The sequence below is a fragment of the Choloepus didactylus genome, chromosome 15 (genome assembly GCF_015220235.1).
Source record: "Choloepus didactylus isolate mChoDid1 chromosome 15, mChoDid1.pri, whole genome shotgun sequence".
Lineage (NCBI taxonomy): Eukaryota > Metazoa > Chordata > Mammalia > Pilosa > Megalonychidae > Choloepus > Choloepus didactylus.
In genome coordinates this window covers 18,748,451-18,766,112 of record NC_051321.1, presented here as the reverse complement: position 1 = coordinate 18,766,112, position 17,662 = coordinate 18,748,451, and positions in this window count along the sequence as shown.

The window sequence follows — 17,662 nt, the reverse complement described above, 5'->3', positions numbered from 1 at the left end:
CCTGGAAGACCACTCAGGAAATGCCACTTAATTTGGCTCTTGAGCAATCTTTTCCTCACCTCCCAAGTCTAACCATGTTTGTAAATTATATAACTTTTCCCTCCATTCCTCAAGCCAGAAATCTGGGCATCTTCCTCAATTCCTCTCTTTCCCTCACTCTCTTCTCCTCATATATCAGGAAATCTCATACACCTGACCTCCAAAGACAACTACATGTTGTCTTCTACTCACCTTCTCTACAACCACTCTAATCTTGCACCGCCTTTACCTAGATACTACAATGACCGTCCATTATGTTGAGTCTCTTGTAAACAAAATATAGTTGGGTTATGCATTTTTATTCCGGAAAAGATGGTTCTGCCGATTTTTGCTTGTTGTTCAAAGCTCTGTTGGGGGGTGAAACCCTGAAGTGTCTCGCCCCACCATTTTGGTCCCAACATGCTCTAATCCATTCTTTACCCAACAGCAAAAGTGATCTTAAGACAAAAATCTGATCACATAGCTCCTCTGCTTAAAACCATTCAAAGGCTTCTCCTTTCACTAAGAATAAAATCCTAAATCTGAACAATAGCTTACAAAGCATTTTACTATGGAATCCTGCATCTCTCCTCACCATTCCCTTGGTTCTAGCTGAGTTGTTCTTTCAGTTTCTCTACCTGGAACTCTTTTGCACCACAGGGCCTTTGCACATGCAGTTTCTTTGGCTGAAATGTTCCACCCATTCTTTGCATGGCTGAATTGCAGTTACTTGATCTCTCTCTCATTTGTCTGTCCCAGTACGTAAGCTCCATAAAAGTAGGGACCGTGATTGTCTTGTCCACCACTGTATCCCCAGTGTCAAGCACAGGACCATAGTAGGTGCTCAATAAATATTATTTGGTTGAATAGTGCAGTCACACTCAACAAGGCCTCAGGACTGGAGGCTGAGAGAGGGGATGGGAGTGGCATAGAACTATTTGTTGAGAAAAGCATTTCAAAAAATGTACATGAAGGATAATTTACCTCATCATAAAACAGGAGCTGTATCTGCAATTCAAAATGCAGTTAAAAAAAAGATATTATACCTAAATATGTTTATTGAGGCATTATTTATAATAGCAAAAATATTATAGTCTCTTGACCACAAATGGAGAAAGAAGGCAAATTTGTGAAGACACTAATAGTTGCCAAATGGAACTTTAAAAACTGTCAAAGACAATATATAGAAGCAAATCTCAATGTGATCTTTATCTGTGATATTAGGCTGTCAAATAAAAGGTCAAAATTTTTTGGGGGGGGGAGATATTTGTGACTTAATAGAGTGACAAATTTTAACTTTGGTTAACAATATTGTTTATCAATCCTGATGAAACTCAAAGAGTTCACAAAAAGTGCAAGTGGATATGGAAGTTTTCCAAAGGATATGACTGGTCCAAATGCACTGTGGCTGCCTTATTAGAGGAAGAGTAGTGGCTCTAAGATGACCTAAAGCAGTGGTTCTCAAAATGTGGTCCCCAGACCAGTAGATCAGCATCACCTAGAAACTTGTTAGAAATGTAAATTCTCAAGCATCTCCCCAGATCTACTGAATCAGAAACTTTGGGGGTGGAGGCCAGAAATCTGTGTTTTAACATTCCCTCTAAGTCATTCTCATGCACTGACTGAAGCATCAGAACTGTCCAATGACCAGTTCTGGGTTACTGAGATCCGTCAAAGGAAGTCAGCCCTGTTCCCACTCTTTGTTAGCAAGAAAAGACCCCATTTCCCTGCATTTCCCCAGCTGGCAGTTCAGCTCCAAACACCTTTCCCCACTTTCAGCGTGCCTCAAATCCTGCCAGGATGTGTGAAGACTCTGTAATCCTTAAGTCCCCTTCCCTGGTTAGGAATCCTCTCCTTCTTTCCCACTGGGTCTTAGGAGGATAGGAGTCAGCAATAAAGCTTGCTTGTGCTTTATCCTTTCTTTGTGATTCTAAGTCGCTGGGTAAAAGCCACTGTTTGGAGGGCGGGAGCACTGGTGGCAAAACTGTTTGTATCACCTCTTGATATAAACTGAATCCAGTCTAATACATTCCCTGGGCTGGTTGGGATGTATTATGTCCCCCCAAATGCCATGTTCTTTAATGCAATCTTGTGGGGGCAGTTGTATCAGTGTTGATTAGGTTGGAATCTTTGGATTAGGTTGTTTCCAGGGAGATGTGACCTACTACCCAACTGTGGGTAACACCTTTGGTTAGATTATTTCCATGGAGATGTGGCCCAGCTCATTCAACATGGGTCTTGATTTAATCACTGGAGTACTTTAAAAGAGAGCCACACAGGCCCAGATGCTTGCTGATGCTGATGCTTAGACAAGCTTGGAGTTGCAGGCCTCTGATGTTAGCGCAGCCGAGAGAGATGTTTTGAAGATGGCCATTGAAAGTAAACTTTTGCTACTCCAGGGTTTGCCTGGGAGAAACTAAGAGAATACCCCCAGATGCATAGAGAGAAGCATCCTGAGAGATAGCCATTTTGAAATACAACCTGGGAGCAAAGGAAGAAGATTCCAGCCACATGCCTTCCCAGACAACAGATGTATTCCTGACACCATCAGTGTTCTTCTGTGAAGGTACCCTATTGCTGATGCCTTAGCTTGGACACTTTTTTTTTTTTAAATTTTTATTGAGATTGTTCAGATACCATACAATTATCCAAAGATCCAAAGTGTACAGTCAGTTGCCCCTGCTACCCTCATACAGCTGTGCATCCATCACTACACTTAATTTTTGTTCAATTTTTAGAAACTTTTCATTACTCCAGACAAGAAATAAAGTGAAAGATGAAAAAAGAAAAAAAAAAAGAAAAAAGAAAAGGAAACTCGAATCCTCCCATATCCCTAACCAACCCCCCTCAATTGTTGACTCGTAGTGTTGGTATAGAATATTTGTTACTCTTTATGAAAGAACATTGAAATACTGCTAACTGTAGTATATAGTTTGCAATAGGTATATATTTCTTCCCTATATGCCCCTCTATTATTAACTTCTAATTGTATTGTCATACATTTGTTCTGGTTCATGGAAGAGATTTCTAATATTTGTACAGTTAATCATGGACATTGCCCACCATAGGATTCAGTTTTATACGTTCCCATCTTTTGACCTTCAACTTTCCTTCTGGTGACATATGTGACTCTGAGCTTCCCCTTTCCACCTCATTCACACACCATTCAGCACTCAGTTATTCTCACATCTTGCTACCGACACCTCTGTTTATTTACAAACATTTAAGTTCATCCTAGTTGAACATTCTGCTCATACTAAGCAACTGCTCCCCATTCTTAAGCCTTGTCTTGTACCTTGATACCTTATATTTCGTGACTATTTACATATTATAATTAGTTCCTATCAGTGAGACCCTGTAATATTTGTCCTTGTGTGTCTGGCTTATTTCACTCAGTATATTGCCCTCAAGGTTTTGTCGTCAACCCATTTTTTTTTTTTTAAGATGGTTTTGTTCTCACACCATACATTCCATAGCTTGGACACTTTTATGGCCTTAAGACTATAACTTTGTAACCAAATAAATCCCCTTTATAAAAGCCAATCTATTACTGGTATTTTGCATAACAGCAGCATTAGCAAACCAGAACACTGCCCTGCACCTATACTTGGAATAGACTGAACAAAACCAGCTCTAGAGTTCCCCAAAGCTGAAAGAGAGATTCAACACACTCCCATTTTGCTTTTTAACACAGGAAGGGACCGAGATCCAGAGAGCTCAAGTTTCTGAGGCCACACGGTTTCTAAGTGGCAGTCCTCAGACCAGCCTCTCTGTCCACGGATCTAATTCAGTACCCATGGGGCTCTACCCGGTTCAGGTCCCTTCCTATTTACTGACTCACTCAACACCTCAGGGCTTCATTTTCCACATCTATGAAGTAAGACCTGTGGAGCGGGCCTCTGCAAATATTTATGCAGTTACACACTGATTAAAGAGGACCTGCTAGGGTGGTTGGGAGAGGAGGGAAAACAGGCAGGGCACAGCTGGAGTCAAGAGCTGACCCCTGCCTTGGGGCTGCCTCTGCCAGAAAGAGAGGGTTTGCTTCAAATTTGGAGGCCTTGCTGGGGAATCTTCAAAACCTGATGTGTGAGCCACATCTTAGACCAATTAAATCCAAACCTCTGTGAGTGGAGACTGCCCATTAATATTCATTCTTTTTAAGCTCATCAGGTCATTGTAATGTGCAGCCAGAGTTGAGAGCCACTGTTCAAAATTATTTCCACTATTATTTGAGATTCTAATTTTAACCTTGTCATCAAAGGCAAGGTTAATACTATATGTGGTGGATTAAATTGTGTATCCCAGTTTGGACCTGCTTCTGGTCTTGGTCCACATTTTGGTGGGTGTGGACCCACTGGAAATAAGATCTGTTCAAGAAATTACTTCAGTCAAGGTGTGGCCCAGCTGAGTCAGGTCCAGCTTTAATCTGGATCCCTGGAGCCCTTTATAAGCAAAGTGAAAGTCAGAAGATGGAGAGAGAAGCCATGGGAGCAGATAGAAGCTGGAAGTCAACAGAACCTGGAAGAGAAAGAAGCAGATGCCTTGTGATAGAAAAAAACAAGAAACCCCAAAGATTGCCAGACAGACAGAAGATACCAACCCTGGGAAGAAGCAGGCCTTCTAGCCTCTGAAACTGTGAGCCAGTAAATGCCTTTTGTAAGCCAACCCATGTGTAGTATTTGTTTTAGCAGATAAGAAACTAAAACAATATAATCTGGCCATCTCCACAAAAAAGCTCTTGTTGAAGGAGTTAAATACTTTATCAAATCCTGTCTGAGTCATCGGTTCAATAGTGTATTTCAAATGATCTTAAAAGCTAGGCCTATTTTAAGGATAAAGACTATTTCTTTAAAAAACAAAAAGGTAATGAGGAAACATAAAAATAATTAGCCTGAGGAAACCAAAGTCATAGATTTGTAGAGTAATAACCTAGAATTTGTTACTTTAAAGATGAAATTGAGATTGTTGGAAATAATTTATAATGAAAATGCCTAAGGGAAAAGTGGGAGATCAGAATTCATGATTTTGATCTAATATTGGAGGAGAAAAGGCCCAAAAGGACAGTATAGGGACATATGAAAAAATTGGAATATAGACTGAAAGCTTTATGTCAATAGTGAACTTAATCATTGTACTTAAATTTACATACGTGAATATCCTTTTTCTTAGGAAATGTACATGGAAGTGTTATGTGTTCAAGGAGAATGAAAATTGATACATAAATAGATGATATAGATAGCTAGAATTGGATAGATAGAATGATAGAGCAAATGTGACAAAATGTTAAAATTGGTGAATCTGGGTATCAGGGTATGCTGGAGTTTGATGTATGGATTTTGTATTACTTTTAAAACTGTCCTGTTTGTGCTGAGCGAAATAAGCCAGGCACAAAAAGAGAAATATTATATGCTACCACTAATGTGAACTTTGAAAAATGTAAAACAAATGGTTTATAATGTAGAATGTAGGGGAACTAGCAATAGAGAGCAAATAAGGAAGGGGGAACAATAATCCAACAAGAACAGATAAGCTATTTAACGTTCTGGGAATGCCCAGGAATGACTATGGTCTGTTAATTTCTGATCGATATAGTAGGAACAAGTTCACAGAAATGTTGCTATATTAGGTAACTTTCTTGGGGTAAAGTAGAACAGGTTAGAAGTAAAGCAGTTATCTTAGGTTAGTTGTCTTTTTCTTACTCCCTTGTTATGGTCTCTTTGAAATGTTCTTTTATTGTATGTTTTTTTTTTTTTTAATTTTTTTTCATACAGTTGATTTAAAAAAGAAGGGAAAGTTAAAAAAAAAAAAAAAAACAAGGAAAAAAAAAAGATGTAGTGCCCCCTTGAGGAGCCTGTGGAGAATGCAAGGGTATTTGCCTACCCCACCTCCATGGTTGCTTACATGACCACAGACATAGGGGACTGGTGGTTTGATGGGTTGGGCCCTCTACCACAGGTTTTACCCTTGGGAAGACGGTTGCTGCAAAGGAGAGGCTAGGCCTCCCTATGGTTGTGCCTAAGAGCCTCCTCCCGAATACCTCTTTGTTGCTCAGATGTGGCCCTCTCTCTTTAGCTAAGCCAACTTGAAAGGTGAAATAACTGCCCTCCCCCCTACGTGGGATCAGACACCCAGGGGAATGAATCTCCCTGGCAACGTGGAATATGACTCCCGGGGAGGAATGTAGACCTGGCATCGTGGGACGGAGAACATCATCTTGACCAAAAGGGGGATGTGAAAGGAAATGAAATAAGCTTCAGTGGCAGAGAGATTCCAAAAGGAGCCGAGAGGTCACTCTGGTGGGCACTCTTATGCACACTTTAGACAACCCTTTTTAGGTTTTAATGAATTGGGGTAGCTGGTAGTGGATACCTGAAACTATCAAACTACAACCCAGAACCCATGAATCTTGAAGACAATTGTATAAAAATGTAGCTTATGAGGGGTGACAATGGGATTGGGAAAACCATAAGGACCACACTCCACTTTGTCTAGTTTATGGATGGATGAGTAGAAAAATAGGGGAAGGAAACAAACAAACAAACAGACAAAGGTACCCAGTGTTCTTTTTTACTTCAATTGCTCTTTTTCACTTTAATTATTATTCTTGTTATTTTTGTGTGTGTGCTAATGAAGGTGTCAGGGATTGATTTAGGTGATGAATGTACAACTATGTAATGGTGCTGTGAACAATCGAATGTACGATTTGTTTTGTATGACTGCGTGGTATGTGAATATATCTCAATAAAATGAAGATAAAAAAAAAAAAAAAAGAGCCAACACAGACCCAGACACTTGAAGAAGCAGACAGAAAGACATTTGGAGATGGTAAGCTAAGAGATGAAGCCCAGGGTTTGCTCCAGAGAAGCTAAGAGAGGACCCCCAGATGCTTAGAGAGAAACACCCTGGGAGAACAAGCAAGGATGCACAGGAGCTGAGAGACAGAAGCTAAGAGAAACAGAAGCCCAGAGACATTTTGGAGAAAGTCATTTTGAAACCAACCCAGGAAAAGGACAAGCAGATAGCAGCCTCGTGCCTTCCCAGCTAACAGAGGTATTCCAGACACCATCAGCCTTTCTTCATTGAAGGTATCCTCTTGTTGATGCCTTAGTTTGGACACTTTTATGGCATTAGAACTGTAAATTTGTAACCTAATAAATCCTCTTTATTAAAAAAAAAAAACAAAACAAACAAAAAGGCTATTTTTATTTCTATACCTAAAAACTGACTATTGAAAACTGAAAATTTAAGTTCCTTGTTTTGCAAAGCAATGAGAGCCTGGGGTAGGTGAGGATCATGTTCTCCTTCTCTTGGGTTTTCCAGTCTTGCTTTAGCCCTGAAGATAGAATTTTCAGGCTCCTGGAAACCCCTTCCCATGGTGAAATGTCTAGAAGAGAATTGAGATACTGGCATCCGTGTTTTCTCAACCAGCCTTTCCACAGGACACATAGTTCTTCCGGTGATAAGCAGAGAACAGCTACTTAGGACAACTCGGGGAAAAAAAGAGCAGGGAGCCTGACTTTGTCATAGGTTCATTCTAGGCAGCTTTATTCTATTTCACTAGCAATAAAGCTAATATTTTAATTTCCATTGACTTCTGGGTCTGTTTCTCAACTGATTCAGCAAAATCTGGGGTTAATTAGCCCCCTCGTACCTCAGCAATTTGAGCTACATGATCAAAATGACCAGCTTGATTTTCGTATTTGTTGTTTTTCCACTAAAGCCAGGCTGTGGCAGTACAAAGAGCTTACAGCAACTTTGTTACTCTAACTTGCAGTCAAACCGATCGGCTTTGGCTGAGAGAAATGGTGGCTGGATCAGCCGAGGCTGGAGGGGTTGGTCATTCTCACTAAGCCAATGTTGATGGGCTGAGGCTGAAAAATTCATGGGATGTTTCTTTTGTAATGTTTTATAATGATTCTAAGTCCAAACACAGGAGCACAGCTTGAATTTTTTTCTTTTTTTTTTTAATAGCTACCAAGCATTGACAGAGTTAGTTTGTGGTTGTCATCAAGTTTTGGCACGGGGTAGTTATGACTGCTAGAGTCAGGATTATATAGGAGTCTTCATAAAACTTTACAGTCTGATCTTCACTATCATTTTTGCTCTATTGAAGGAAATGGTTGCTACCATTCTTCAAAAAAGGGCTGGGGTACAGACATTCTAGGTTTATTGACTAGAACAACTAATTTAACCTTTTTTTGTGCTGGAGTATTTCCAACTGTAAAAGATGCTTTTAATGGCCAAGTAACCTAACAATCTTTGCTACCATAGAACTTAGATTATTCAGTAGCTGGTGAACCAGTGGAATATCAATGAAACTTTGTGCCCACAATTCATATGGGGAGAATTTTAAAGCAATGTGTAATAAACTTAGACCACTGAGGCATAGAAATAGATCAGATTAAAGACATTACCTGGATTCTAGAAGCCAAAAATTGATATTTAAAATAACGACCCACCTTTCTTCTTAGGAAACTGGTAATGTTTCTCAACAGCATTTAAGAAATTGATGAAGCTCAGTTTCCTAGGTTTTGAATTCTGAGGACTGCACTCTGAAGAAAATTGGATGTATTCAGACCTAGAAATTGAGTACAAGAAATTTCTGGGAAGAAAATATGTTGATAGAAATTACGTAGTCAAAGACTACAATAAATTTATGGGCAAAAGACTCTTTAACGTCCTCAGCCTACGTTATTAATAATTTAGAGCCAAATTTAGGGGCACTCCACCCAGAAAGAATTACATTATCCAGTTTCTGTTATGTTATCCTAAAGTGTAAGCAGCAAACTTATTAAAAATTAATGGTGTAATCAGACAAATTCTATGACTGTGCGTGAGCTCCTCATTAATGTTTCATTAGACAACATTAAGAAAGACTAAATAGACTGCACTAGATTTAGAAGTAATAAATGGACTTCAAAAGCAAAGCAACTTAATGACCTTCCAGTAAACAGAGAGAATTGAAACAAAAAGGATGAAGGATTTTATAAACCCATCAGCTATACATTTTGTCTGCGTCTACAGAGGAAAAAGTGAAAGAGTATGATCAATTACCTGCTAAATTAAGTAAATTACCAAATTAGGTAAATAAAGAGGCCAGGTTTAAATAGTACTTTGGAGTCTGAAATAACTGATTAGACTATCATGAACAGGTTAAAGTGATGGACTCTCCCATCCCTAAGTACTATGTGAGTAGAGCAGGGTTTCTCAACAGTGGCACTATTGATATTTTGGGCTAGATAATTCTTTGGTGTAGGGGGCCATCCTTTGCATTGTAGGATGTTTAACAGCATCCCTGGCCTCTACCCACTAGATGCCAGTAACTTCCCCAGTAAGGACAACCATAAATGTCTCCAGACTTTGCCAAATGTCCCCTGGGGAGCAAAATAGCCCTTTTTCCACATTCAGAACCACTGGGCTAGAGTGTAACTATGCTATGGTGGGGTAGAGTGGGGAGTAGCTGGTGACACAGAACTTAAACGTATGTTTTATTAGTGAGACTCACAGCCAACTGGTTCCCAATTTGTGTGGACTCTGCAAGACACCCTGAATGGACATTTGTTTCTTTTTTTTGGAAAAGTGAACATACAGCAAGTAAACACACCTTTTGGCATGAAAAGCTTAATGTCACTGGGGACGGGGTATGTAAATCTGCATAGTGGTTAAATAGTGTCCAGGGAGGGACCCCGTTTTGAAGATTTTTGACTAGGATGGTTCTGACTGGGAATCACTGGCTGGAAAGGACATCAAAGGAGACGTTCGAATGAGAGGAGGGGGTGGCTGGGCTGGTGTTCTGGCTCAAGCCTGGGGCCTGACAGGTCATTAGTGGGGTGTTGACTCTGGTTCTGTGTATGACCAAAGCTGGACGTAGGCCTGAACCAGTCACTCCGGCACTGCAGTCAGGCTACGGAGGTGATGGATAAGTGTATAAATCTAAATTAAAGAGTTGTAACCTGGGAACATGTATAGTACACAAAATTTGACATTTTAACCATTTTTAAGTATACAATTCAGCAGTCAAATTATACTTACAATGTTGTGCTACCATCAACACCTTCCATTACCAAAACTTTTTCATCCCTCAAAACACAAAAAGAAACAAAAAACTCCCCAATACCCCAACCCCCAGCCCCTGGTATCCTCTAATCTGCATTCTGTCTTTATGAATTTGTGTATCCTAGACATTTTATAAAAGTGGAATCATACGGAATTTGTCTTTTTGTGTCTGGCTTCTTTCACCTAGTTTATTGTTTTCAAGGTTCATCCATGTGTAGCATGTATAAGAAATCTGTTCCTTTTCATGGCTGAATAATATTCCATTGTATGGATATACCACATTTTGTTCATCTGTTCATTTGTTGATGGACACTTTGGTTGTTTCCACCTTTTTGCAATTATGAATAAGCGTCTGTGAATATTGGAGTACAAGCATCTGTTTGAGTCCGTGCTTTCAATTCTTTGGGGTATATACCTAAGAGTGGAATTGCTGGGTCATTTGGGAATTCTATGTTTAACTTTTTGAGGAACCTTTAAACTGTTTTCCACAGTGGCTCTACAATTTTACATTTCTACCAGCAATGCATGAGGGTTTCAATTGCTCCACATCCTTGCCAACACTTGTTATTTTCTGTATTTTTTAGTAATAGTCATCCAAGTGGTGTGTCCCTGAATTCATTTTCTTTTTGTGAGGTATTCAAACCAATCACTGGCTTCTTTGTACTGAGCTATTGGATAATTCAGGGAATGGGGGAGGCCTCTAGTAAAGTTATAGACTTGATGATAAACTGGCAGAAGTGTACAAGCTGATTTAAATTTGAGAAGAATAAGAGATGTGACCTTATTTGTACTCTAAGTTGGTGAAAAGAGCCATACCTGTTACACAGAGGGAAAGAAGTCTTAGAAAACGAAGAGAACATTTCTAATCTGAGTGAGAGGCTCTACAACAGCATTGAATGAAAAGATTCACTCGCAATTATTTGGTCAATTTGGAGTTAACAGGCAATTAATTCTTTGGGATTTGATTTATCAGGATTGGCATTTACATTAACTCAATTAGTGGGCTAACTGCTAGGCATACTTTTTCTATTTTGCCTTGAGGTTTCAAGTTTAGAAATACCTTAAGTGCAAAAAAAACAATCAGATGGAGCAGCCCTCATCCTAATGATTATGTTTCTTTGGACTTGTTACTATGTATGCTCCACCCCACTCCACCCCTGCACCCTCTTACACAAGGGTTCTTACTCCTTCTGTGTTTCTGTTGGTTTCTGGTAACATAGTTCTTGTTATGGGATCTACACCTGCCACCTCCTCACTTAAGCTTGTCTGCCCCAGCTTGGCTTTCCAAATAGCATAATTAAGAAAAGTATGTATTTGGATTCTGACTCTAGAATTTATCAGTCCCTCATTGTGTAAAATGGGATCAGTCATAATAATACATCCATGTTTGTTGTGAAAATTATATGAATTGGTAAGGTGTTGAATGCTTCTGCAAATAAGAAATCCAACTATAATATGAAAATAGATATGGGTTAATTTCTTATATAAAATTCTAGATGGAAGCAACCTTGAGTTATATGCTGCTCCAAGAAATCACCAGGAAACTAAGCCCTTTCTACATTTCTCTTCTGCCATCTTTAATGAATGGTTCCCATCTGCAAGGTTCAAAGATAGTTTTTGGAACTCTGGATATGATTTCTTCATTCATGGCAGGAAGGAGGGAAAGCTAAAAGAGCAAAGGGACTTTTTTGAAAGCCCTTCTTGATGACTTCTTATTCTCATTGACTACACAAGTAACTGAGAAAGGCTAGGAAGTGTCATTTTAAGGCAGGTACAGTTGCTTCCAATAACACAGCAGTTTTGTTAGAAAGAAAGAATGAATATTGGATAGGTGATTAGCAGTCATTGTCGCACTGAGATTCCCTCCCTGGCTACCAATTTCTGAACTTTTTCTTGTTTGGGTCAGTTATTTGGGTTTACTGATACATGCAAGTGTTGTGAGTTGGATCATGTTTCCCACAAAGACATGCTCAAGTCCTAACCCCTGTCTTGGATGTGTTTGTCAATGGGATCTTTGAAGATCCTATTATAATGAGGCCAAACTGAATCAGGGTGAACAATGACTAAAGTCCTTAGAAGCAAAGGAAACTTTGGAGGTGGAAGAAAGAGTGAGGAGGAGACAGAGACAGGGTTGCTGGAAAGCCACCACCAGAATGCTACAGACTTAGGAGAAAGCACAGCCTGTGGATGCCTTGATTTTGGACTCCTGTTGTTTAAGCCAACCAGGGCGTGGTATTTGTCATAGCAGCCCAGGAAACTAAAACATCAACCAACTCTAATCCTGATTTCTGCAGCTGCTGAATGGCATTAAGGGTGATATATTTTGAAGGTAATTAAGATAGAAGCAGAAATCTTATTTCCTCCAAGAGTAAGCTTTTTTAATTTAAAAATTTTCATTATTTTGAAAAAGCAAACAGCTACCCAAATTGTATTTAAGAATTCCATTTTATATTTATTCCATAAATATCCTAAAAAATTACTATCTTTTGAAGCCAATTGAGAATGTGAGGAATAGAAATCAATGTAACATTTGTTTCCGTGAATGCCCAGAATGGAGTCCAAAACCAGATCACTGAATTCATTCAGTCTGCACATATTTATTGAGCACATGAAACATTGGAGGTATTATGTTAAGCAGAGAGAGAGAGAGAGAGAGAAGAGAGAGATAGAGAAGTAGATCAGATAGATCCTGCACTCATAGAACAAAATGACTGTTAGTTGGCAGAAAAGAATATGAAAGGGATATGGCCTATCTTGTATAAAACAATAATAAATGAACAGAAAATCCAAAATAAATGACCAAAAAAGAAAAAAAAAAAAAAAAAAAAAAAAATGGAAGGAAATAAGCCAAAATGTTAATAGCTCTGTCTTATAAATTGGAATAATTTTTATTTTCTTCTTTATTTTTTTCATATTTTCTGTAAAGAAGGAAAAAAAAAACTTTATAAAACTTCTTTTATTATTTAAAAAAATGTGGTTGCTACAGGCAAGGAATTTGGAGCCAAAGCCCTCCACCCATTATGTCCTGGGAATTCTCAGCTTTCTGCAGTTCTTTCCCATAGCTGCTTAAAATTCTTCAGTTGATCACAACAGCTTTAGTTGAATCTTTTTAATAAGGCAGATTCCAGTGGAAAGTTCAGTAATTTCTTTTTTTAAAAGTTTATTGTGATAACATATATATAGCATAAAATTTCCCATTTTAACAATTTTTAAATGTGCAATTCAGTGGTATTAATTATATTCACAATGCTGTGCTACCTTCACCACCATTTATTACCGAAACATTGTCATCACCCAAGCAGACACTCTATACCTGTTAAGCATATCTCCCCATCCCCCTCTTCCCCTGGTCCCTGGTAACCTCTAATCAAGGCCAATAATCCTTAATCAGGAATGCTCATGATCTTTAAAAAACAAAATCTCCTGGTTCCCACTTCTGGGGATTCTGATTCACTAAGTCTAGAACAGGACCAGAACATGGGAATTTACATGTTCCATGTGATGCTGATGTACTCCCTGGAGTGAAAATCATTGCTTCAGGTTGTTATCAGTTATGTGAATCTTAATAAGCATGAGGATCCAAAGAAAAGTTTGATAGAGGGTGAGGGGAAGTAAAACGGCAGTAGCACCTGAAACTGAAGGGACGTAGGGCCGTCAGTATTGGAGAGAGAGCACGAAAGCCTTCCAACTTCACCATTCTCCCAGGGCTTTGCCCACATAGATTATAAAGCCACAAGATGCGTGAAAATATATCACTTTATGGTATTTCTGGGTTCATTTCAGTTTACTGGGGCAATGAAACAGCCAGGCCCAAGTCTCAGAGAGGTAGACAGAAGTGAAAAGAAAGAAAGATTTTGGATCTTCTGATGAACAATGTGAAATCATCTTGAATGTGTCTCATTTTTGAAGGCTTAAATCAGGAGAGGCTTAAATCATGAGAGGATCATTGAAGACACATCCAGAGGGTGTGATCTGGGCATCTCCAGAAGTCGTTAAAAAATTGGGAGATGGTGTTAAACATAGGGCACTGCTTCCTTAGGTGATTTAAGGGACACAGCTGGGGCTTAGCACAGTTGCAATAAAGAGCCAAATTCTTCTCTAAGGTTTTCATAAATGACTCTCATTATGAGAGTGTACATGTCATGGTAGGTCTAAATCTCCATCTTTGTTTATTTATCACTGACAAAGGAAGATAGCTGTAGGAATCATTTTTCTCTCTTATATCTTGCCAGACCAAAAGATTAATTATCAGCTCTAAATAACCAGTTGTTTATCTTGGTAATTTTTTTGAAAGCTCTCAAAGCTCTCTGCATTCCATTGTGTTACAGTAATTTTCTGCCTCAATTCTTAATCAGAGTATTACTACTTGAAAATGAGCATATTTTTATTACAAGTGAAATAATAATAAATCTTATAAATTTAAACCAGGAATCAAAGCCCCACTGAGTTAGGAAGAAGTCAAAGGACTATAAAATGTCTTTCATTTGTTTTCCCCTGGGCAGTCTGATTCTTCTAATGCCAGGCACTGCCTGTTGTCTTGTCATAATGGGATGAACTATGTAGATATTCAATTTGAAACATTATGTTGTACATTACTCGTTATAAACATAGAATTCTGATGCTTACAAACGTTTAATGCATTCAAAGGGGAGAAGGCCTTTATTAAACACTGTTTAGTTTATCAGCTTCTAGGACTTTAATATCATCTTGGATTTAATTTGGAAAGATTTATCCAATCAAATAATTAGTTTTTCAAAAATCAGAGTTAAAGGAAACTAAAGAACTTCCTAAACTCAACATGGTGAAAAACAGATTTTGTTTGTAGGAATGGGGACTGATGGTCTACATATTCCTTAGTGCCCTGTTAAGCCTACACATTTTCCTTTACCCATCGCTAGAAATAAAGGAGAAAAGAGGCCATTATCAATTCTATCCAGAGAAGTAACTACCATACTAAGTATTTTACTTGAACCTCAGTAAAACCTAAAATCTTTTTCTTCCTGGGAGCACCAAGGTAAGTTCCTAAAAAAATCATTGAAAAGCTTTTTTTCATAAGTGCAAGAAAAAGAGTAAAAATGGTCAAACATGATTCTTTCTTAGGAAGAACACAAAACATAGCTTCTCTGGTGGCGATTATTCCCTGCAAAAGAAGAATGAAGTAAAGGCTGCAGTCTTAAAATCAATCATTGGACACCAATGCCCAGTTACAGGTTTTATTACTGTAATTGCAAAAGGCCAAAGACTGTTATCATTTCCTATCAAATCTGTGGCCGGTTAACAACCTTTTAAAAAAGACCACGTCTTTTCAAGAGTGTACACCCAAATAGCTGGCGTCATCTACAGAAAGAAATCATACTCTGCAGTCTCCATCAGCAATCCTGAACGGTGGCAGGTTATAAATAACCTCACTTAGCCTACACTGCCATTTCCATCTGCAAAACAAACTCTGCTTCAGTAGAATGGTCTCCTGAATAATGATACCCAACTTAGAGTTACACATTAGAAATCACTGGCCTACTTTCTTTTCCTTTGTTCATAAAAAAACTGCTAAGTATATCTCTTCTTGAAGCTATAAGCAATTTTGAGTTTTCAGGATTATATCAAGCTATGTAATCTTTCTTCCCCCCAATTAAATAGTTGGGTCCCAAAGTCATGATACCTCATGCTTTGCTTAGCTAGCATAATACTGGGTACCCAGTTCAATAAGTATCCATAGACTGATTGATTGTTCAGTGTCTTCAGTGAGGATGAGCCAGAGGGGGAGTCCAAAGCCAAAGAAAGATAGTGACCCCACATTGAACCCTCACTGGCAGCTAACCAAAGAATTTTTATCTCATCCATTACAATTTCTGCAAGTTAAAATGAAACACTTTCTGTAACTCATTAAAAGAAGAAAACCCTTCAACTTACCACTGCTGACACTATCTTCCTTCTTTCCTTTCTTGTTTTCTTCCCTTCCTTCCTTCTTTTGTACTACCCTCCCTTTCCCCCTCCTTCCTCTTTATACCCGCAAGCATTTATTGCCAGGCACTAAGCAAGGAGCTGGGGCTTAAACAAAGAAAAAGATGTATTTTTTTTTGCTACAATCTGCCTCAAAGGAGCTCCCAGTTCAGTGAGCTACCATTTATAACAATTATAGCTCCATTTATTGCACTCTGACTTCATTCCAGATGTGTTTTATACATTGTCACACTTTATCCTCCTAACAGTCTTGAGAGGAAGTCATTATGTTCTCCCCCTTTTACAGATTAATAACTTGCTGAGGGTTATACAGCTAATAAATGACAGGTGTGGGATTCAAACCCAGGTCTGTCTGAACCCCAAAATTGTTCATTTCACCGTAAAATTCTGTCCCTAGAAAGGCAAAGATGAGCTCTGAGTTGGGGGCTCTTCACCACTATTAACAAGGGCTATTTCCTCTCCTGAGGGAGGGTTTCCCCGAAAAAGTTTGCAACTCAAAACCGGTCCTTCACCACAAGAAGTTTAAGAAGCACTGGTTTAGGACATTCTGAATATAAATATGTAAAATTTTAATTATGCTAAAGTTATCAGTATGATTTTTCAGTAACATCACTCGGCGTCCCAGAATAGAGCATTTCTCTTTCCTGCACTGATAAACTGCTCACCTTTCCTAGGCCTGTTACCACATAATTTGTGAGAACCAGGCCACAAGAGGGAGTATATCTGCCCCCAAGAACTCCTCTAGCATGACCAAAAGGAATTTTCCAGAAGTGCATGATGAATGTTGAGTCAATCACTTAGAGACTAGGGACCCTTGAGGTAAAAGTGTTTTCTGAGTTTTAAATTGCATTTCTCAGTCAAAAAAAAGAAATGTGTGAACATATCAGTGAACCTTCCAGTAACTTTGATTACAGTACTTAGTGACACATGGAAGTTACCTTTATATGGTGTAATTTACACTACACTGATTGAGAGCTGTGTCCTTTACTCTGTCTTGCTGGAGTATTTCATGGGATAATATTAAACCATAAGATTCTCTCAGGGCTCTTCTGTGGGCGCAATATAGACATATAGTTTGCTACTTGGAAGTGACATCCTGAACAATTTATGTACCCAGGAATAAGAATTGGCTTATTCATGACTTCTAAGGGAAGCCATGCATTTAAGAAGATAATTGCAACTGGTAATAAAATGCTGCTGCTGGAAGAAAATGTTATTTTATGAAAGCATTTAAAAGGAATCTTTTCCCCCAAACCTTTGAATGATAACATTTTTAAGATTTCAATTGCAGGTGTCATTCCCTCATTTTCAGAACTGTGTCCTGGCATGAAGACATCTGCTTATAGTGACACCTTAACTGAAGTTGATAGGGTTGATTTTCTGCTCGTTGGTGACAAGCATGAATCCTTCATGGAAAAATCCGAGGAACGGAGTTGCGTGGCTAGCCCTTTCCCCAGAGACCAGCGCCAAGTATGCACGACTGCTCTTTTATCTGCGACTAAAGAAGCTAACAGGATGATTCAGGGGCCAGGGAAAAACAATCTCTAGGGATTTCTTCTTTCAGATCCCTAGACGGGAGGAAGATTAATGGCTGCTGAAGTCACACTGCAGATTATAATTCTTTTAA